General features: G+C 45.7%; 1 non-coding gene across 1 annotated transcript; it reads left to right on the forward strand.

Moving 5' to 3' along the window:
• Nucleotides 1-12,625: 12,625 nt before the first annotated feature.
• Nucleotides 12,626-12,697, forward strand: TRNAE-CUC (transfer RNA glutamic acid (anticodon CUC)). The gene has a single exon. It is a non-coding gene; the product is annotated as a tRNA-Glu (tRNA).
• Nucleotides 12,698-18,412: the final 5,715 nt, after the last annotated feature.

Here is an 18,412-nt window from a genome sequence, read left to right on the forward strand (position 1 = left end):
TATCAGCCTGCAAGCAATGTCACAGGCGACTGGAGAGACATCCTTTAGGATGGGTAAAGGCTTATGGGACACATTGCAGGTAGACTATATTGGCCCCTTTATGAAGTCAGGAGGTAAACACTTTGTGCTGGTAGGAGTAGAAATTGTATGTGGGTTGTTTCAGGTTGATGCTTTTAAAAGAGCTACAGTGGATAATACGGTTAAAGCTTTGCAGGGGTGGTTTGGAACTTTCCCAAAGCCACAGGAAATTCAATCTGACAACAGGTCCCACTTCACTGCTAGAGTTGTACAGCATTGGGCAAAAGGTGAAGGAATTAAGCGGACTTTCCACACCCCTTACTACCCTCAAGCTAACAGGATCGAAGAAAGGACCAATGGATTTTTGAAAGGACTTCTGAAGCCACGGGAGGGTAATCAGGACGTTCGATTATGGGAAGCTGTTAAAAGAGTGAACAGTAGATGGGGGGTGAATGCATGTCCCAAAATCACTGCCTTTTGCCCGACAGCTCCAAGCATCATTCCCTCACTACAGGGACCTGACGATTCAAAAAGTCCAGCACATTACCCTGGACAACCTGTTCTGGTGGACCTCCCTACTGTCAGGGAAGTAGCACTAGTGTTGAAAACCCCTCTGAATAAATATGCATGGGTAGCCTCTGATGCTCTAGGGAAAGATCATTGGATAAATACACACTGGATAATCCCATCATTTTAACTCTTTTCTGCCTCTCAGTGGCAGGGTTTCTGTTGTTTTTACTTTTACAGAAGAACCCTGAGGGACATGAGTATCATCTGAACCATGATAACACTGGTGATACTTTTCTGCATCCTACCACAATTCCATGGACAGGATCTTGCTGAGTGGTCGAGGTCTGAAATTACCCTCCATCACACTAATGTTCTAGGAGCGTATACCAAGGGTGGCCACCCGAACCTAGAGCCTGTAGTGCTGCATGACTCTGAGGTATATCATCCAACTGAGTGGGGATGGGATGAGAAGGACTGGACAAGAACCCTAACTGGAACATTTGGTGAGTCAGTTGTGGAAGCATGCAGAAAAATGGAAGGATCTCTCTACGAGAAAGCCACCTCCATACACTTGACGGAAATTTTATGGAACCAGGTGGGAAAAATGATCTGGATATCCCTTCAGCGAGACTGTGTCCTACAAACAAGTGGGAGTGTGCCAAACAAATTCCCCTTACTCGGTGTTGCTGCCAGGAGTATGTTGGTAATTACACTCTAGGTCCCAAAACTAACAATGTTGCAATTACAAAGGATTGCAAAAATGGACCAATTGATAGCTGGCTTAATTTTACTTTAGCTAAACCGACTTATGTGACATGCCGCTGGCAAAATAACTTGACCAACCCGTTAGGTTGAAAAGGCTTAGTTCATAAATGTAAGATAGACGCTATAACAAAATCCACACTGACTTCCGTAGTTACATCCCAGTGGATAGAAGGGACTAAGAGCATGAAGCCCACACTGAGTACCGTAGTTACACCCCAATGTGTAGAAGGGACTGAGAGCACAAAGCTCACATTGAGTACAGTAGTTACATCCCAGTGGGTAGAAGGGACTGAGATTACAAAGCCCACATTAAGTACAATAGTTATACCCCAATTGGTAGAAGGGACTGAGTCCCCTTAGTCAATGTGTTACCGAATGGCCTTGGTCCCAGGCTTTTGTTCACTTTGCAGGAATGGGAAAAACAAAAACCCTGGCAGTTTCAAGGCAGTTTCAAGGGGTAGTGGGAGAAGAAATTAGCCGAATGATTTGCAGAACTACTTACAGTAAAGCAATCTCAATCAGTGTTTTGACAGATGAGACAAATAAGCGTGAACAGGTTTGTACGCCCCCAAGCGTACAAGACTGTTGGCACAATTTTACATTAACACAAACTGCAGAAGTAGTTTGTCTTTGGTCCAAAAATACTGAAGGCCTTTGTTTTAAGTTGATAATAAATGGTATGACCCAACCTTCTACTACCACCACTCCACCCCAACTACCGCTTATGCTTAGCCCGAGAATTTTTGAAATTGGACCATATATAATCAGGAAAACTGGTCAACAACACATATTGTTCAATCCAGCATGGTCTCTTAAACAAGTCAAATTGCTGATGATGCAAAACAAGGTCTCAGAAATTCAGCTGGCCTGTTTGCCTTTTTTGCAGACTTCTTTGAGGGTTGGACCACCTGGCTGCAAAAACAGAAAGTCCATTTTTTCTTTAAAAACAGACACTAAGAGACATAACCGGTGTTGTGGGAACAGGTTTGGGAATTCTAAATAGTATTGATTCAGAAGTACTAATGAATAAATTGACTGCCACAAATAGAGATTTGACCAAATTAAAACAACCACTGCAATCATCCTTATTGGCTTTGGGAACACAGCAGTGCTTGCTATCAAACATATTGCCAACTTGGGAAAAGGTAAATGTGAATGATCACAAATTGGTAACTGATGCACTCGGTGCTACACAAAACAACCTTTCTTTGGCTCTTAGCTGTATCCAGGCACAATTGTCGATGCAGTCAGTTGCTGCCTCAATTATAAGAGAAGGTGAAGGCACTTTTCCTACTGAAATTTGGAAAATAATTTGGGACAGTGCCACTGATTTTGAAAGAGAATTCCAATCCTGGTGGAACTTGGTGGATTTTACTTAGGAACCCATTACAAACACAGTCACAGCTCTTGTGTTAACCATACACAATGCCTCAGTGCATTTGAGATTTCCTAATATTGCAAAAGGGTTAAATCATGGTGGAGCTATTCCCTATCTTTCTGAACATAGAGAATGGGCCCCTCAAATTGGTGAAAAATGGCCTGTATTGTCCAAGAACAAGGCTTCATCTGTGAAAGTAATGCAATTATAGCTCAAGACGTTTGTTTGGACACAGAGCAAAATATCTGTCATTTTTAAATTCATCCTAACGAGACTTCTGAAACAGTCCTTAAATATATAGGCAATGGGTGTGCATGCTTTAGAACTTCTTGTGATATGGTCTTCGTAGAAAATGTAGTAGTGGATAGTAAAAATCATTCAAATTTTTATGCTTGTAACTTTACAAAATTGCAGCACGTGATTTTTCTTCAGAAGCTCCAGTTACCTCCCATTACCTTTTACAATCCAATTTAAGACCAATTCACAAACTACTACTGTCTTAGGGTGACGTTATGATGCTTGTATCCTCATCCGCTTGTTCTGTTTTTGCTGGATATCATGTTCTGTGCCTTCAAGACTGGCTCTGAAGAGAGAATGTTTTGTTTTGGTTTTGCTATCAGCTACTCCCCCATGGCTGGTGGGACACAGAGACAGGGCAGTACATGGTGCTGCTTTTGTTTTTTTCTTTGCTTTTCGCTTTGCTCTTGCTTCTGCTTTGCTCCTGCTTTGCTCTTGCTTTTTTGCTTCTGCTCATTAGTTTAGCTGAGCAGTCCAAATTTTCCCTGGACTGTTTCTCCTTTCCCTTTTATGGACCTACTCGAATCTGCTTTGGACTGGGACCTGGGAAACACCGAGAGTATGCACCTTGTGGCCTGCAGCAGCTACCCCAGCACAGGACGGACTGATAGCAGAGCGACCACCTCCAAGTGAGACTTTCTGAATTTGTCATCTTTTTCAGAGTGGTGTCATCTGGTATTGTTCATTTTGTGTGCTGGGGGGTGCTTTGCCTGTTAAATAAACAGGTACTTTCCACTTGTCTCCAAGGAATCCTCCTTCCCGACCCGGTTGGGGGGAGGGGCAGTGTGGGTCTGCTTTCTAGAGGGGCCCCCTTTTGGAGGTTTTCCCCCAAATTTTCCCTAAACCAGGACATTTCCCTGCTTCCATTGGGATGAACATTACTTTGGTAAAGCAATTGTTGCTTCATCAGGACTTAATCGAAATATTGGAGAAGATCAAGAAGAATGGGCAGAAAGCCCTGGTAACTGTCCATCACAATGTGAAAGAAATACATCATGTCATAGAAAGAGTAAGAAAAGATGCTGAACACAGGTGGTGGGATACTTTTTTTGGGTGGTCACCTACTGCCACAAGTGTCCTGAACAATATGTGTCATCCCATCATTGTCCTTTTGAGTTTAGTTTTGATTGGGGTTGTTTAATCAGCAATCTTACTCATTACGAATTGGAGAATGATGAAACAGTTAACAAAATTGACGTCTGTAATTAATGCACACAACTTGGCTGATGTCCTTTTCACTGTGGACATCTCCAAGACTATTGACACAAGGCGATTATAAATGAAAGTATGTGTTTTGAAATAACCTTCAATTTTCTTTTGTGATTATATGAAAATTACTTTTGATTTTTGGTGAATTGTTTTGAAAAAAAATATTTTAAATTAACATTTGTTGATTTGGTTATTGCTTTATTGCCTTTGATTATTTGTGATTAGTTTTGATAATTTGAAAAAATGGTTATAAAATAATATTGTTTAAATTAATATTAATTATACTTCTTTATTGTTTCCTTTACCCCCCCTTTTTCTATCTTTTCTTTTCCTTCCCTTCTCTCTCTCTGACATACTGTCTCTGCTTTCTGGGATATGCTACCAATGTACAACGAGTCCTAAAGACTTCATAATGATACTATGGAACCCTGCTGATTAAGACCCTTTGAAGACTGTCGTGAGTCACCAGGTGATGTGGAAAACAGTCTGAAGTTCCCCTCGTTTGCCTCATGCCCATCCACAGGACCGATATTGGGACCCTGAGGACCTCAATGGAAATTCTGGCCTGCCGGTGGTGGATGAACACCAAAAATCCTGAGGCCCCTGAGCAGAATTCTGGCCTGCCAAGTGATTGTTCACAGCTGAGTCTACAGTGACTGCTTTTGGCAGGGCCTGCCAAGGGGCAACAGGCCCTATATGCTTGCACCTGCTTTGCGACTATAGGCCAGGAATTTTCCCACCTCTTGGCCAGATGAACTTGCTGGAGCAACCTTGGTAGCCCCCTCATGGAAAATCCTTCATCTGCTCAACTACCACCATGAGGGATGGAGATTGAAGCCCCCCTGCCAAGGACTGATGCCCCAGTAATTCTGATCCAGGGGTGCTGACCTGACTGAAGCAGGATGCCTGCTAAGTGTTGCCTACAGATGTGTTCACTGGACCTAGACTGGTTTCCCATACAAAGCAGGCCTGAAACAATGGGTCCGCCTCACTGCTGATACTGACTTATCCTGCTGAGAACATGTACTGTCTGTACCCATCTTCAATACCTTTTTCCCCCTCAAGAATTTCAATAGACTTCTTCTTGATTGTATCTGTTCCCCCTCAGTCATTTCAAGATCTGTTTCCCCACTCAGCAATGGACTATAATAGAACCTTGAGTTAACCAGGACTTTGAGATCTTCCCAACGTGACTAGGGGAACTCCATTGGCTGGACTACAAGGACTTAGACTCTCCACGTTTGGTAGCTATACTCCCTCTCTCTTTCTCCCCCTCTTTCTATTCTTTTACTCTCCCTAATTCCCTTCACACATTTGCTGTGGTCATTCTATAAAGGTGCATTTGTTTTGATTGATACTGCAATCCCCTTTCCGTGTTGTCTGTTGCACTTCGAGATCAGTTAACGAACCATCACCACCCCCGTTAGTATGAGCGGATCGTGACAATACCTTCTTTCAAGCTGAAATTGGTTCTAGTCCATATAAGCACACTGGTAGGTAAAAGTAGACTCTAAAAGATAACATTCAGAATGTATTTCCCTTGTCTTTCCATTAAAGCAAGTGAAGAAAGCAGACAGGAGATCTTCAGATAACATGCTATGGGAATTGAAAAGATTCTGTTCTTATTTGAAGCAACTGAGAAACTCACACAATGAAATACAGTTCAGACAGATGGAAGGGTCACATATGTTGTCAAATCTATACTTTCAATGTTTGAATGAAACAAGATTTCCTGAAGTACAATCCTATAAAATGAAGGTGAATTTGCAGAAGCAATTGAACTGGGTCTGTTTTATAAACACCATGTTTTCTAATTGAACTGAGGATTCAGGAAGGCAACCTTGGAATTAAAAGGATTTCAAAACATACAAATACCAAGACTGGCAGTTAATTAACTTTAACAGTCTCTTTAAAATAAGATTTATTTTTAACTTCTTCTTGTAGTAGGTCTGAAGACATTAGGCATGATGCAATAAAAAAATAACAAACAAAAAAACCAAAACAAAATCAAAATAACCTTCTCAAAAAGCTTGGAGAAACCAGAGAAATTATGATTTTTGGGGGTTAAGTAGTCCTTTAAAAGTTGTCTCTGGGAAAAGAGATAAAAAAACCACTAACTGACTGTGGAGTATATTCCAAAACTGTAATGAAGCATATAAGGGGCAAGAGCCTATAATAAAACTACTATGCTGGGTTCATCTGTTGAAAGCATTCCAGAATGGTTGAAATTATGAATCACATAATGTGCGATTAAAAAAAGAAGAAAAAAAAAAGAGGAAAACATATGGAAAAATATTTTGAACAAGTTTTCCCATTCCAAGAGGGTATAACGACTTTATTTCATTTTGTTCCTAAGATGGATTTATAGCTTATGAAGTGTTTTACAATCAAGAGTGAGAGTGTTCACACTAACCATACAATTTGGATGGATCACTTTGACTTTGTACATCAGCAGATATGGTTTAGCACTCCACAATTCAGTCCACGAAAGTGAATGGGTGTGGCAGATTTAACCTAACTGCCCAGTCCACCAGAATGCTTAATTTTCTTGAAAAATGCTTTACTGTATCTCATTATCTGGACATGTCTCTCTAGCTCCAATTTGAGCTCCTTGATCTTTCATCTACAGGATGAGATCCAATTTAGCTTAGCAAGGATATAGCCTTTCAAAACCACATCTTTTATCTTCTGTATTCATACAAGTACATTTCTACTGCAGGGAACAGTTTGGAAGATCCTAGTTGTTTTGTTTCTCAGATATGTTGCTGCATAAAATATCTCTTCTTTTAATTTTTTCCCTGCTAAAGTATAGGGTCTGTGCTTAAATGATTGTGATGCTAAGTCATTATCATCTATTCTTCAGTCGTACAGAGTATGCAGCAAAGTTTTCTTCTGAGGACATTCTACTCTTTTGATGAGAAATGCTGAAGGTCTGACTTTAGTTGCAAAGGTCACTGATTGACAGGTTGTAAAATTGTTAAGTCTAGTAACAGCAGGAAAAGTGTGCTGTTGCAGTGTCTGTAAATGTCATGTCAGCTGCTGTTGGGATAAAAAGCATGAGTATAAGCAAAGATATCTGCATGGATAGAAAAGAAACAAAGAAGACATTTGTTGTGATTTCTGCACTAAGGAACAAGAAGAAATAGGAAGCCCTAATTTCAGTGGCTAAGAGAGTATCATCCTTGGGCCAGTTCTCTTCAACATCTTTTGAACAACCTGGACAGAGCACTTGAAGGAATATTAAGCAAGTTTGCCCAAGACACTAAATTGGGAGGAGCTGTGAACTAACTCCCTTGAGAGCAGAGAGACATTGCAGTGAGATCTTGCCAAATAGGAGAGATGGGCAATTATCGCCAGCTGGGAGTCTATGCACAAATCACAAAAGGGGCGGGACTGCTGGGGACGGTGTCTCAAGCTGTTGCATTTTCCAGCATCAGTCTCATTACATGGTGATGACAATGGGAAGCTGCCAGCAGCTCATGTTCCCAGCAGCAGACAAAGAACTTAATGTTACAACTTACTTTAAAAGTTTTTGGACCAACCACACAAAGCAAAAGCATATTGTCAGTAGTTCTATCAAATCACTATAAGCCCATGTTCCTGGGGTTAAAACAATGCTTGCTTCTTCTGAATAAAAGACCTGCTTGTAAGCCTTAAGATACAATGCACAGAGCTCCATTATTAAGCTTAGAACTTCCTAACATCTGGCTAGATACCCTTTGCTGTAGCTTAGGGAGTTATTCTAGATAAGCATTAATACACAGACCAGTTTTGTATTTGTCCTTACTTTTCTACTTCTCATATAATTTTTCTGCTGACAAACCTTATGACTACTTCTTAACTCCAATCACAGTTTTGCTGTCTCTGAGCCCTGCCTTTTGCAGCTTCCCCAAACCCCTTTGTTTTTGAGGATTCCCACAGGCAATCACCAACCAGATGGAGTTGAACAAGGGCAAGTGATGGATTCAGCACCTGGGACAGGGCAATCCTGGTGTGTGCATAGACTAGGGAGCAATGCAGAGAGGTGTGGCCTTAAAGTCAGGTGTCCGGCTGGCAGAAGGGCGGCCAACACCCAACTGCAAATATATGAGCACCCCTCGGCATCAGAAGGCTTCGGGCTGTGCTCACAGCGGACGGAATCGCTGCTGGCCGACGAGAGTAAAGAGTCCGGACACTCACTGGGGACTTGTCAGATTTATTGTCAACCAGGGAGTTACAGACACCCAGGTGTTGAATCTAACGTGTCTGCCAGAGAGTGACCTCGAACAAAGGGTGCAACAGGATTATAAAGGGGGGAGGAATTCATGGGAGGGGTTTACAAGGAACCAATAGGGGAAGGCAAGGGAGTGGACTTAGGATAACGGGCATGAGAGAAAACCCAATAGAAACAATGTAAAGGAGGGGCCCTGTAGCCACAGCCAATCAAGTCTCCCTAAGCACAGAAGATTCTGGCAAACTAGGAGGAGTGGGGAGTGATTGACTGGGCCCAGGGAGGAGAACAAATTCTCATATAAGGAAACACAGGGAAGGGGAAATCATATAACAGAGAGGATTGACATAAACTGTGGCGGGAGTAACCAAGGCAACCAAATGATAGACAATACCATGGCGGGAAGAACTGGTGAGGGCAGTACCATTGCAGAAAATGGGGGAGTGATACAGAAAATAGGGGAGTAATTAACTAACAGAACACACTACAACAGCTGCCCCTTCCCCTGCCCAGCAGCAGCAGCTGGACGGGGGAGGGGGATCCAACCTCTTTGCCTCCAAAGTCCCAAGAGAGCCTGGAAGGGGAGCAGCTTTGCTTTTAACCCCTGTGTGTTCTCAGAGGTGTGTCCAAACTTCAGTGGCTACATCAGGTGCCAATATTAAAATCTGAGCACCTATTGGTAACCACAGCATATCCCAAAAAAAACCTACTTTCTGTCAGTGAAACCACGACAATTGCCCAGCAAGGCATCAGCTCCCACAGCGTGACGTGGATCCTGCTGAGGTAACTGCATATTGTCCAGTGCTACTCTTTCAACCATTTGCTTCCAGGTAGCTTGAAACACACCGTAATGCACTGGTTGAAACAGAATCGTAGCAAGGTGAACAATATCATAAGGTGCAAGTACATCAGCACTTAGAACACTAATCAGTTGCATCACGTGTGAAGAGTCAACACCATACTGGTCTACTTTGGACTGAAGGTCCTGTACAACCCTCCATGAAAAAACCTAATGGCTGTCTTCTTGTCCTGAATTAGGAGCAGCTTTGAAAACAGGGAAAGCCACAGGCCCACCAGAAGCAGCAGCGGTCATCCCCATCCTTCTAGGTGGACCTATTTTCTCTAACAAATTCCCATCTCCTACTTCAGCTGCTTTCATTCTTACTTGCTCCCAAAAATGCAAAGGATGTCAAGGGGTCACAGCCATCTGGCAGGGAGGCAGAGTCCAAGAACCAGCAGACCTGGATCTGCTACGAGGTTGAACAGAAACAGATTCCTGTGTCTTTTTAGATGTACTCATAACCAGCAGTTCATCGTCAGAGCTGTCACTAGACAGGGCAGGACACAATGTTAAAGACTGCATTTGTTCAACTAGTTCAGGAAGGAGGGGGGCAGACAGCTCAATGGGGGTTGGAGCGGAGGCAGAGAGCTCGAAGGGGGGCAGAGACGGGGTGGCTGGCTCAAGGGAACATGAGGAGGAGGCAGACAACTCGAAATAGGGCAGAGGCAGGGTGGATGGCTCAAGGGAAAACGGGGGGGAAGCAGCCGAACCACGGGAGGGTGGGGAAGGAACAGCTGACCGAGGGATGGGTGCAGGAGGTAAATGAGCCTTAATTGGTCTTATCCTAGGCAAGCTATTACAGCTCCAGAGCTCAGCCCCCAAGGGGACTGAGTGCCAGAGGCCAGCTCGCTCAGACCAAGGCCGCGGGTCAGTCCCTGGCAAGCAGGGAATATTCAGCTCTTATAGTGATTAGCCAGCTCTTATGATTTCAGCATTGCTTGCTAGGTAGCTTTCCCTTGGCTTGAGGCTCCAGCAGACGGTAGAGAGAGGAGAAGGAGAAGACGCCGGCTGTTCCATGAATATGGCTTTATTGCAGGGGTCCGTGAAGGGTTTCAGCACTTCTTCTTCCGAGTTTGTAGGGGTACAGTATGCTACTTTTCTAGCCTTGGCCCGGTTCCAATCTTGACCAATGGAAAAAGGTTAGAGGGACCATAAGTGACCAATGGTAGGGTTAACAAGATATTGCCTCACATGGCTATAGGGATAGGTTATAGGGCGGATGTCCCTGGAATCAGGAAGCTTCTATGCTGTTGTGTCAGCATTTCTATTATTCAGATTCTCCATGGGGCCCTGGCTAAAGTTGATGGTTTCACTACAGGGAGGGACAGCTGAGCCGCAGGAAGGTGTGGGGGGAGCAGCTGACCAAGGGGAGGGGGAGGGGGGAGCAGCCGACCCAGCCTGTTTTTCACTTCGCTTCTTCTGTAACTTCAGTTTTGCTAGTTGCAGTGCAGGCATGAGATATTTTGGTCTAGCACTCAGTTCAGCTAACTGTTGGTTGAGCAGGCGAAGTATACACAGGTTTAACATAGTCTTTAGGAGATAAATACTGAGGAACAGTCCCAGCCTGCCATTTAATTCTCATGATAGTAAACCCTGGGGGAAACTCCACAGCAGCAGCAGATGCAGCAGCCTCCTCAGGGGAAGATACATCGACAGGCTCAAGCTCACCTTCCTCCTGTTTCTCTACTCCAGTTTCTTGCTCCAATTCCTGCTCCTCCAATTACTCCTCTCTCTCTTGTTCTACTTTCCATTCCTTCAATGCCTCATACAACAGCCTCCAAGTAGCAGCCAAATCAACAACAGTCTTATCCCCCTTAGATATCACTTCCCGTAGTCTCTTCCCAACTTTTTCCATGCCCAGACACTGAAAGTATTGCCGGCATCAGCCTCAAAGTCCTGTGATTTGCACCATATCAGTAAACTGCAGAAGGGCATAATCAGAAATTTCAACACTTTGTCTTTTCAATAAAGTTTTCCATGTGGACAAAACAGTCATTTCCTCCTTTGATAAATTATTTCCCATTATTTTTCCCAATCGCTCACCTCGAATCAGACATCTGAATTAGGTCCAGACATTCGCAGCGTCCCTGCTGCCCTCACTCATATTTTTTAGGGTACCCTTCAACTTTATTTTTTTTTTTTCTTTTTCTCTTTACAGTCCATTGTAATCACGGAGGACGGCCACCAGATGTCGCTGTAGAGCGCGGCACAGTACAGTAATACACAACTCCATCAGAAGGGCGAAAGAGAGATTTTATTAAACCAACGTAACATTTATAGTTCCTCCAGATACTGACACCCCTCTAACACATATACAGTGCCCATTGGTCATAAAAGAGAAACAAAGTTCTCAGTAGACACCCAGAGAGCCATGTCACTCTTGAGCCAGCGAGAGTCCATATTGTCCAACTTTCTCTCCTTCTCTGGTCTCTGTGGTAATGACTTTGGTGTTCCTTCAGGAGAGATATAGGGCTTCTCCTTATCTTCAGGAGGCCCTGCTGGCTCACAGGGACAACACAGAATGTCTTTCCTACATTTCTTCATCTCTCAGACTGATGTTGCATGTTGGTAATTTAATAAAAAGATAACAAGAAGGATATTTTTTAACAAGTGAATTTAATTACACCCCTTCCATGGTGTCGTGGTGGCCTTTTCCGTCCTTGTTCCGGTGCTCTCACCACCGAACAGGGATCAGGACTGCTTCCAGGGTTGTCTTTTTAAGGATGCTTTGTCCAGTTCCAGAAAAGCACAGTATCTCACCTTCTCACCTTTGGGACATCTGTCCCCCCCATATTTTATATACCCCCTGGGGCCGAGGGGTACCCACACTGAATCTTCTTTGGCACTGGGACATTTCTCCCCCTGGATTCAGTCTCTGTATCACACGGAAACATGGCTCTGTCCATGGCTAAACGAAAGAGTCCCGCATAAAATGCCACTCCATCTTCTCCATTCTTTCAACATCTCTCACTCTCTCTCTCTCTCTGGTCCAGACCTCCATCACTCGTTCATTTCCTTCGTCCTCCTCCACTCTTATCACTCGTCTAGGAAGGGTTAATGTTCTGTAAGGTTTTCATTGTCCAAAAAGGGTTAGAAACTCCTCCAGGTGGCTGGACTCCTGACTGCACATCTCCTCAGCCAGGCTGCCTGCTGCCAGCACATGTTTACTGAGTTTCAAGATAACGACACAGCTTGCACTCTCTCTCTCTCTGTCTGTCTCCAAGGGGGGGTGGGGATGGCTGCCCGATGTCTCTTGGGGCTCCTCCACCCTTCCATCTCCAAGGCCTCCTCACCTCCCATCCCTGTTCAGGCCCAGGCCTACCACATGGCTGCCCCTCCCCCGCCCAGCAGCAGCGGCTGGACAGGGGAAGGGAGATCCGACCTCCGTCCCTCGAAGTCCCAAGTGGTCTAGTGGTTAGGATTCGGCGCTCTCACCGCCGCGGCCCGGGTTCGATTCCCGGTCAGGGAACCAAATAATGTTATGGTTTAGGCCTGGCAAAACCAGAGCCCCCATGAGTCTACCCTCTACCTGATATCTGCTGTGAGATGTGAGCAGGAATAAGCAAAGCAGGCTCCAGCTTAAACATAAAGAAAAGTTTATTAACTAAACTACACACAATTACTAAACTACACACAATTACTAAACTACACACACACAAAAAAAAAAAGAAATCACAAGGAGAATGAAAGCTACACAGAAACACTTCCCCCTCCTCCTCCAGATCCCAGTACAATTCATCTCCCAAAATTATCCACACTCACAAAATTATCCACACTCGGTCTGGCACCACCCTTTAGAAAAATCAAATCTTCAGGTTATGAAGAGTAGACGGAGTCCTTCCTTGTACCACAGACTTCTTATCACAATTAGCACCGCCCGGAGTCCTGCTATCTCGCAACATCTCCTTTCCATGCCAAGGTGCTCTCACCACCAGGCATGGGATGAGGCAGAGGCCTGCTTTCAGGGTGAGCCTTTTTAAGGATGCCTCATCTCGTTCCAAGCAGAGCACAGTCTCATCTCTGGGACCTTTGTCCCCCCCATTTCTTCTATACCCCCTGGGGCCGAGGGGTCTCAACACCAAACTCTCCTGGCTCCGAGCCTCCGCTTCCCCCTGCAATGCAGCCTCTGTATCACCAGGAAACAGTCCATGGATCTACAACGAAAGAGTCCAGCAAAGTTGCCACTCCATCTTCCCCCATTTCTTCAACATCTCTCTTTCTCTTTGCCAGACCCCCTTACTGGCCTGTTTCTTCCTTCATCTTCCACTCTTATCCTTTTCCTAGGAAAGGTAATGTTCCGTGAAGTTCTCACTATCCACAAGAGTTAAAAGCTCTCCCAGGCGGCTGGGCTGCTCACAGCCCCCCCCTTCTCCTCCCAGCCGTGCTGCCAGCACATGATATCAAGTTTCAAGATAACCGCACAGGCTGCCTTCTCTTCGTCTCCAAAAAAGGGGGGGGGGTGGGGGGGGGGTAAACAGGTTGCTCGATGCTCCCCCACCCTTCCACCGAATCCGGGCCTACCGTAGATGGGCCACGTGGCTTTCCCCTCCCCCAGCCCAGCCAGCAACTGGGCCGGGGGAGGGAGGCCCAACCCTTCACGCCGGAAATCCCAAGAGGGCTCTGAAGGACAAGAGCCCTGCTTTTAACTCCTTGGGTTTGTAGTCTCAAGACGTGGATACAATACCCCACTGGTCAAACCAGGTGCTCATCTTAAAATCCGAACACCCATTGCTAACCAGAGCAAAACAACATATCCCAGATGACTCATTTTCGGTCAAACCACGACCACATCTGAATCTTATGAATAGACAGTGTCTGATTTAGAAAAACATAAAGAATTATCAAAGTTTAAAGAAACATAGGATGATAAACTCTTTGCTGATGGAACGCAGCCTATTCATTGGTTGAAATGAAGCAGGTAGACAGGACATATGGAATATTTTTTTGTGGATCAAACTTTTATTTTCTAAAGTGATAATGATAGATAGTGAACTCACCAACTTAGATACTGCACAGTAGATAAGGTTACATAACTTGCTCCATCAAGTTATCCCTTGGAATCATCATCTAAGGGGATTTTCTCCTCCATCTGTGAAAATATGCCTACATATTTCGCAATACTTTGCAACAGCATTGTTAGGTCTGATCAGCTGGTATGGAGGGTGAATTATCAGCAGCAAGGTGACTGGCCAGGGGAATTTGCTTCAATGGATTTTGAAGACCTGCTTCAGCCCTGCTTGTCAAACACAGCCTTTAAAGGGTGCTAAGCAATCGTTCAGGCTGTGGATCACATGAAGAAGTACTTTCTGGTGTCTGTACTGGGCCATATGCTCTTTATTCTCTCCCTCAACTTCTCCATCGCCTCTCATCTGTTTCACATGAGCTATGCTCAAGGCCCACAGGCTACTTTTCACAGAATCTTGAGGCCTGATGCAGTAAGAATGATGAATAGAACACAGCTGGGATCAATTTTCCAGTTTGGATAAAATGCATTGTGCACACAAATCCAATGAGAAGTGTCAAGCTCAAATGCCCATCAACATATTTGAGTCATCTGTAAGTCAGTATTCATATAAAATGTGCTTCAAATCAAAAGAATTTCAAACCTTTCCTCAAAGTTTATATGCCTAGATTTATTATTTCCGGCGCATATCAGATGAAAGGAAGACATTTTTTACTGTGGGGTGCTGGAACACTGGAAAAGGTTGACCAGAGAAGTTGTGGATGTCCCATCACTCAATGTATTCAAGGTCAGGTTGGATGGGGCTTTGAGCAGCAACAAAGGAGACTCTTGATGGTAGAGAAACAAAGGTTGAATATAGAAGAAACTCAGATTGCAGTATAGGAGCAAGTTTTCTCTCAGCTCTTGGGGTAAATTCAAAGTTGTACAAATTTGAATTTATCTGTGATTTTCACTACTGTAACAGGTTCATGAAAACTATACAGAAGATATCAAATTTTAAAAGAGATAAGAATTACAGGACAAAATACATGGGATTGTGTCACAGACATCTTTTCATAAAAATCCTTTCTTTAGGATTTTTCCCCCTTCTGAGAAGCTGTGGCCTCAGCAGCAAAATGTAAACAATTGTTATCTGCTGCTGTGGAATGCAACAGGTGAATCCGTGATTGGCCTCAGGTGGATGTTTGGATTTACCGACCACTCACGGCAGAGCTGGGTCTCAGTCTCTGTTGAGACACGGACCTTTGTTATTCATTCCTTTTCCATTCTTAGCTTAGCTAGCTTCTGAGAACTTTTCCTTCTATTCCTATTAGTATAGTCATAATGTAATATATATCATAAAATAATAAATCAAGCTTTCTAAACGTGAGGTCAAGATTCTCACCTCTCTCTTCACCCTGAAGACCCTTGCAAGCTCTATAACAATTGGTGAACCCTGACTGAGGGGGACAAAAACCATCAATTGGTGAACCCCAGAGGAGCAATTGCTGCACTGGGTAAATCCGGAATGTGTGGCATTGATGGTTGCTTCACAAGGGACCACAGAAGTGGATTCTAGCCAGGAGCTGAAGAACTGAAGATCCTGATTTGAACAGAGTTCACAGCCAAGGCTGACGAAAAAGAGAACCTTCTGAAAAGCCTCCAGAAAGATGCTCGGACAGCGCAGCAGCACATTGGAGCTGGCCAGAGCATGCTGGACTCTTTCTCAAGGTACTGTTGGCTTTTCCCTTCCTGAAAATGCGGTCCTTTGTAATTTGTGGTTGCTGATGTGGAGGATTTCTCCCATAGAAGATGAGGTTCCTTTCTCTTCTTCAGAGGAGAAACTTATTGCCCTCTGGCAAAAATGGGGTGAAGAGGACGGAATTCTCCTGTTGGAGACAAATTTCTATGAGTTTTTTCGATGGGCAAAACTTTTTGGGTTCTTTACCAATGTGCTATATGCTCTGGATGTTTTCGTACGGGAGTGCATGGACTCCATTTTCCAATTCCTTTTGGACCGTTGGTTTGGATGCCCCGGGATCTATCCAGCATTTAGAATGCCCCTTCCAGTCTTGAAGCGGAAACCATCTGTTTTTCCCTGGATTTCTAACTGCAAGGGGCAAGCTCCATTTCCCCCGAATTCAGTGGGAGAAGAGCCTTTGGAGGAAGACGATTTGCTGCTTCCCAGCCCCCCTGCATCCCGGTGGGGGGCGAAGTTTCGCCAGGAGCCGAAGAAGTTTTTTTCTCTGCGTCTTCAGCGCATGCTCAGATGGAGCCATCCCTTCCCCCCCCGCTCTCTCTCTGGGGGGATGGGAGTGGGCTGCGCCGCCCCTGGGAGCCCTGCAGGCCCCGCCCAGGCTGGCCTCCTGGACCCCGCTCCTCTCAGAGATGGGGGCGCCACCAGTCTCCAAGGCCCCCCCGCCTGCTGGGCCTGCGGGGCCACCTCCCGGACCTGCCCTGCGGCCGCCTCCCTGGCCAGTCCCACCAGTGGCTTCACTGGCTTCCACGCGTGCGTCTGAGAGCTCAGAAACACCGCTCCCTGCGCCTGCGCCTGTGTTGCTATGAGATGCTCTCGGTGACAACAGCTACTCGGCGCCGCCCCCCCGGCTGTCCTGCCACCCCGGCCAGCCCTGCGAGCACCGAGAGCGCTGCCTCAATGCGCCCGGCTGGTGCGGGCGCTTTCCCACATGGCCTCTCCCTTGGCTGTCCCTCTGGCAGAGCCTGTGGGCGCAGCTTCCCCGCCTGCGAGCTCAGAAACACCGTTTCCCGCAGCTGAGCCGATGTTGCTAAGCAACAGCGATCCTCCAACACCGCCCCTCCCGGTTGTTCCGCCGCTGGCCGTGCAAGCTCCGCCCCCTGCCGTGTGCACTCCGACGGCTTCTGCAACTGCATCTCTGCAGCTGACCCCAGAACCAGGGGCAGAAGACGCTGTCAACCCCGTGTCATGCCCGTCAGCCTCTCCCGCAGAGGCAGAGCAGCCTGCGGTACTGCCGCTCATGGCAGCAGCTGTCGTGGCAGCTCCTGCACCCAGCGCGATTCCCCCCCCTAGTTTTTTGGGTTGTCCCAGGGCTGTCCCTGCGGGGGGAGCTGGGAGAGGGGAAGAGGGCATCAGTCTCTCCTTCCGTGAAGCAGGCATGGCCTGACAGCTAGGGGCGGGGGCAGCCCGTCTGCCTGCGTTCAAAATCAGCATTCTCGGCGGGTTGGGGGGTGTTTGGTCAGTTGCTGCCCCTTGGAGGTTGCCATCTCTGACGCCCCTTGCGCACCCAAGCAGCGAGGGGCAGGTGGGTCCCGAAAGCTCTGCCTTTGGTCCCCAGCCCAGAGGGGGTGGTGCCGGGAGGCAGATGGGAGACACACCTGTTGCATTTGCATTGCAGAGGCAGAGGGCACAGCGAGAAGAGATCATGGCTTGCTTGCTGTGGGGAATAAACATTCCTAGACCCAAAATGAGGATTCTTGGGGCTTCTTCTATTCGCCTGCTGCTGGCATGCCTCAGTGATTTTGGGGAAAAGAAGCGTGTGGCCACTGATTCTGCCATTGTACTGGCAGCAGAGTGCAGGCCTGTGGCAAGGCAGAGCCTGCCTCGTGGGTTGGGCCTGGGCTGCTGGGCACAGGTCCCTGGGCCAGGGCCACCTCCCGGCCTCTTGATGGGTTTGGGGGCTTTGCTTTCCCCTACCGGTCTTGGCCTGCCTTTTTGTGGGCCAGATCTGCGGTTCCTGGTCTCTCCACATGGGCCAGGGCCCCCCAGGGCCTTTCTCTGCTGCTGCTGCTTTTTCCGATGTAAAAAAAAAAAAAAAAAAAAAAAAAAAAAAAAAAAAAAAAATTAAATAAAAAAAGAGTTGAAATAGCTGGCAACAGCTCTGAAGCATTGAAGGGCCAAAAATTAGCTTCAGCCCAAAGTTGTTCAATAAAGGGCTGTGGCCAGGACATTTGAGAAATTGTCTCAAAATTGTTTGAAATTGTTTCATGACTGTCAATGGCTTTTCATAAATATTGATGGACTTTTCTGCAGCAAGCCTGTTTCAGGACCAAAAAAGGAACTTTGATATATGTCCAAGAGGAACATCTTCAGTCCATGGACTTTTTCCTGAAACTCAGCTGCTTGGACTTGAAGTTTCTTTGCATTGTTTTTGCATTTTCTTATATTGTAAGATTGCTTTGATGATTTGATAGAATTGTATGTTTTACAGGTGAAGAAATTCCCTGTTCATTCCACACCAGCACTTGAGTGAGGTTTTGATTGGC

The sequence above is a fragment of the Melospiza melodia genome, chromosome W (genome assembly GCF_035770615.1).
Source record: "Melospiza melodia melodia isolate bMelMel2 chromosome W, bMelMel2.pri, whole genome shotgun sequence".
Lineage (NCBI taxonomy): Eukaryota > Metazoa > Chordata > Aves > Passeriformes > Passerellidae > Melospiza > Melospiza melodia.